Genomic DNA, 5,394 nt, shown 5'->3' on the forward strand with positions numbered 1-5,394 from the left:
CCGAGACACGTGAAACTAGCAGTGGAACTGCCACTCATACGGTATCACAGGGCAGTGTAACACAATCACAGGAAAGTGCTATCCGCCCTCTTCCACATACATGAGCCCACAGGTACGCATGATTGGCGAATTTCACTGTGAGTGAAAGAGAGTATGTCATTCCTCCCAACCAGAGAACACAGCCAATATTGCTGCCTTGAACTCCTGGCTATGGATGACTATGGATTATTGGGATTTAAACTCGCAATCTCCTGATGCTTGGGTGAACGCTTTTCTGTTTTCTGAAGCCCCACTGCAGGCATCCTATCCATTAGTTACATTTAATATTGTGGAACGTCCACAAGACAACTTAATGTCATTTAAGTTGTTACTATAAGCACTGTGAGTTGCACTACAGTCACAGCTGTGTTGTTACAGAAGAGCTGCTTTTAGAATGTTCTGTTGTCTCTAGTTGATACACACTAAGAAGCAAGAGCTCCACCACTATAAAACCTGCACTCGATGAGGCCCCAGATTATTTGTGTGTGTGCACGTGCACACATGTTTGAGGGCGTTTCTGCAAATAAACACCTCTCCAGCTGTTGAAACCATCCCACCGCATCTGGATAGTAGGTGATCAGGGGATTTTACACCCATTTCTGCAGATGATATGACACACTGTCCTTGTCTACTGATGTAGGAACTGGGTTCTCATAAATAGTTAAATAATAGTACACAGGAATTAAACAACACACAAAACAATGATTGTACACTCTCTTCTGTATTTCCATACGAATTCACATTAGGTGCCTCTGGCCTTTTAGATACAAAGCGCAAGCAACAAATAGGAATACAATTGCAAATGGGTGGATGTGAGTGGATTCACAAACCACAAATAATTAAATAAATGAGGTTCAAATGGTGCTAATGTAAGGCTGGTAGTGCCACATTATTACATTACTACATTGTTATGTAGACAAACTAGGACTGCGGGCTCTTTCCATTTGCGTTTGCAGTATTGTGTTGCTGTTAAAGATATATTTTGCTGCTTTGATTGTGATTACTCCTTTTTTAATGTTATTTTTATATCAAGAGTATGAAATGTTATAAACATTGATCAGATTATTATTATTATTATTATTATTTTTACATGTTAACAGATCCTTTACTGTGTGGAGTGGAATTGGATATTAAATAAAAACCAGCCATTTTTGTACTTACTTACTATCTGTCTGTCTGTCTGCAGTCCCTTCCGAAACTATTGGAACGGCAAGGCCAGTTCATTTGCTTTTGCTGTAGACATTTTGGTTCGAGAACAAAAGATGAATATGAGAAGAGAGCTTAGAATTCCAGCTTTTATTTCCTGGTATTTATATGCAGATGTGTTAAACAACATAGAATATTACACAATTTTGTATCAGATGGATTGACTGACAAGTGTTTCTTGTTACCCAGGTGTGTCCTGTTAGATTGATTGTTTAAACAATAAATAGCTCTGAACATCTACTCTTGGTTTTAGCCTTCAGTTTCACCTGTGAAGACTGCATTTGTTGTTAAAGAGGATAAACCAACATGAAGATTAGAGAGGTGTCTATGGGAGAAAAGCAAGCCGTTTTGAAGCTGAGAAAAGAGGGAAAATCTATCTGAGGCATTGCACAAACATTGGCCGATACAACAATTTGGAAATCAACAACGGCTGACAACAGAAACATTATGAAGAAAAACCCGAAAACTGTCAGCGACATCACCAACAACCTCCACAGGGCAGGGGTGAAGATATCTCAATCCATGAAAGACTTTGAGAGCAGAAATATTGAGGCCAAACCACGAGATGCATACCACTCATCAGCAGTAAGAATCAGAAAGCCAAAGTCTGACACAAAAGGTTATGTTGTTTAACACATCTACATATAAATACTAGGAAATAAAATCTGAAATCCTGAACTCTCGTTTCATATCCATCTTTTGATCTCTCAAATTGGCCTTGTCATTCTAATAGTTTATCTATCTATCTATCTATCTATCTATCTATCTATCTATCTATCATTGGTATAATTTGACTTGAACTGAGTTTTGAACAAAAAGTCCTTGAGTAGATGAGTTGTCACATCGTTAATCATGTTCTTGACCATGTGTGGAAGTAATGCAGCATGACCGCAGTAATATTTAACATTGTCACATTTTCACGCCTCACTGATAACAACTTTGAATTCTATAGCAGTTTCATAGCAGATGGACATTTGTCAGAATTTGGCCCAAGCATTAAGTGAACCTGACAAAATAATCTCTGGTATCAGAAAATGACCTATGTTAAGAATAAAACAGAATGGAGCATGCTGTTATAGGGTAATAATCCACAACTAGGGGGTGTGATGCTGATATCACCTTGAAGTGGATTATTTTTCCATAGCAGCACGTCTCAAAGTGGTTTATTCCTCTTACACTACAGCAATTTGCCAACAATTCCGATTTTCAAGTTATGAATGAACTACGTGCCATGCTTTTTTCCCCTCCATTTATTGCTACATTTCAATGCAAGTTCATTCCAGTTATCACTAACACTAGAGCAGCTGTAAACAGTCATTCCTTTACGGGTTGTTCTCGCTCCTGAAGTCTTTGTCTTAAAATAACACTAAGAAATGTAGCTTATCTCATTATTGCTGTTAAACAAACTAAATCAACACATTTTGACCAAACAGATTTGAGAATTCAGCAGCACTCTGTGTGTGTGTGTGTGTGTGTGTGTGTGTGTGTGTGTGTGTGTGTGTAAGTGTGTAAGGGAATACAGTAATCTTTATGACATTCCTGGTGGTATGTGGAACTGCTTTGATCTAACAACCGTGTGGTTTAGTTAATCATTATGCTTTGAAGTTTCCTAATGACCATTTTCTCTGGAATCATAGAACCCTTTCTGAACCGTATGTATTGAAGGAATCTAGAACCTCAAGTCGTGTTTGATTTCGGCTCAGGCCTGAAGATCCTCTACCTCATTATTAAGAATCACAACATGATGTGGTTTGTATTAGTCATCTAGCATGTGCATCTAAGAGTCTGGGCACAGTTACATACTGTAGCGTTGTTTTTAGTCTGGCCTCAGGCACCACCGAGTCTGGGCCATAATGACACCTGTCTCATAGCGTTAATTAGAGAGGAGAAGGCACTCTCTGTCTGTGTGAGACAGATAGAGACAGAGAAGATGTTTACGGACAGTTTGGAGACTATCCCTACTGAGCTGGTGACCTTAGTGACAGGTGTCTCGCTACATATTGCACACCATGTGAGTCAGTGGTGACTGTGGCATGGCAACTAAGTTAAGGAAAGTACCAATCATAAAAATACCTTAGATAACATTTCACTTCTACTGTTGTTCGTGGCATATCTCGCAGTTGTTGTTTTTTTTGTGTTTTTTTTTTTAACCATACAATGGTTCAGTTTAGTTCAGTGTTGCTAGAAATAACAATCACCTAATACCTAATTTCCTCATTTAAATAAATATTGTCAGTGCTGTTTAAAATTCTGTGTCTAACTTAACTAGTGATGAATGCAACTACCATTACTCATGACAAATTATTGTGGTAGAAATGCTAGGAATTCTGTTTAAAATATCACAAAAAATAAGAATTATCAACTAATATTGTTTTTTAAATGCTATTATCTGATTCCATCCTAACTAGTATCTAAAGTCAAACTAGCAACACATAAGCCGTTATAGTGATTCAATTTCAATTTAATTCCTACATACTAAATGCTTGAAATTGGGTTCCCAGTTCAATCCTGCACTTGAGTTACTGTCTGTGTGGAGTGTCGCAATGTTTTCCTATGTGGGACCATCATGAACAAATTCGTTTTTACATTGATCTGGGACTCAATCAAGCTGAAATAGCTCTATGTCTTCCACATTAGTGTCCAACACTTGAGAAGAGGACACCCCTCTCTCTTAATGCAGAGATAAAGTCCATCTCTACACTGGGCAATTATTAAATTTATGATAGCGATGGTGAAGATGTGCAGGAAACACCAGTCCCATTCACAAGGTGTGAGATTTTCTCATGATAAAATGATGTCGTGAGAAAACAGCGCTTTGTTATGTCGAGATCACGAGAAAATTAAGTCAACATCATCAGAAAACAACTTTTGTTATGTTATGCTGAAAGAAAAAAATATAATAATGCATGGCCGCTTAGGGCTTCCGTAATATATAGAGTAGAAAAATAACAGGGTATTCAAAGTACTTTTTTTTAAGTGTCTGTGTTATTGATAGAACTGTTTTGAATAGAATATATAGAAGTCATTTTTTAACTTCTTGTTAAAAAAACAACAGTAAACAGATATTCATTCATTCTTCATTCATCTTCAGTAACTACTTCATCCTGTTCCCTGGATTTGGAGCAACAAGCTGAGAATATGCCTTGGATGGGATGACATTTATCCCGAAACCGAAATATTACCATAAAAATGTTGAAGGTCTAATTAGGTACCTAATTAGATTTCTTCTTTCGAATTTATCAGTAGTTATAATAGAAACAAATAGTTACAGATTTAAAAGCTCAACTGTTATCCAATTGTGTTACATTTGCTGCTGGTTAGGAGAAAATATTCATTCATCTTAACTATCCTTGTGGGAGGAAAGCAGAGAACCCAGACGAAACAACTTTTTTTTTTATGTCAAGATCATGATAAAAGTAAGTCATGATCACAAAAAACAACTTTTATGTCAAGATCATGATAAAAGTAAGTCTTGATCACAAAAACCAACTTTTATGTCAAGATCATGATAAAAATAAGTCTTGATCACAAAAACCAACTTTTATGTCAAGATCATGATAAAAATAAGTCTTGATCACAAAAAACAACTTTTATGTCAAGATCATGATAAAAGTAAGTCGTGATCAAGAAAAAAAACAAATTTTGTTGTGTTGATTTCATGAAAAATCAACAATTCTATTATGTTGAGATCACGCGAAAACAAAAAGGGAAATAAATAAATAATGCATAGGGCTTCCGTAATATATGGCAAATAAGCCTGAACATTTTCAGGATCACAGGGCTCAGTGGAGTTTTCTATATGGATAGACTGTGCAGTTTAATTTGATACAAGTAGCAGCAAATACGCCTGACCATTTTACAGTTATATGTGCTAGAATACAGTTCAAATATTGCTAGAAAGAGCACAGCCTTCTAACACTACAATGTAAAATACTTTAAAACTCCTGCTCAGAAACAGTCCTAATTAGAGACAAATCTGAGGGGCGGGGCGTTGAAGCTTGAGGGGCGTGGCCCAGCATCAAAACAGGAGGTGTCTGCTGCACTAGTAACCTTGTGCACCAGAAGAGCACTAACCAGAAGAGCGCTAGGACACAAATAAGGACACATCCATCCATCCAACACAAATTAGGCTATACTATTATGAATCAT

This window comes from Ictalurus furcatus, chromosome 26, assembly GCF_023375685.1.
Source record: "Ictalurus furcatus strain D&B chromosome 26, Billie_1.0, whole genome shotgun sequence".
NCBI lineage: Eukaryota > Metazoa > Chordata > Actinopteri > Siluriformes > Ictaluridae > Ictalurus > Ictalurus furcatus.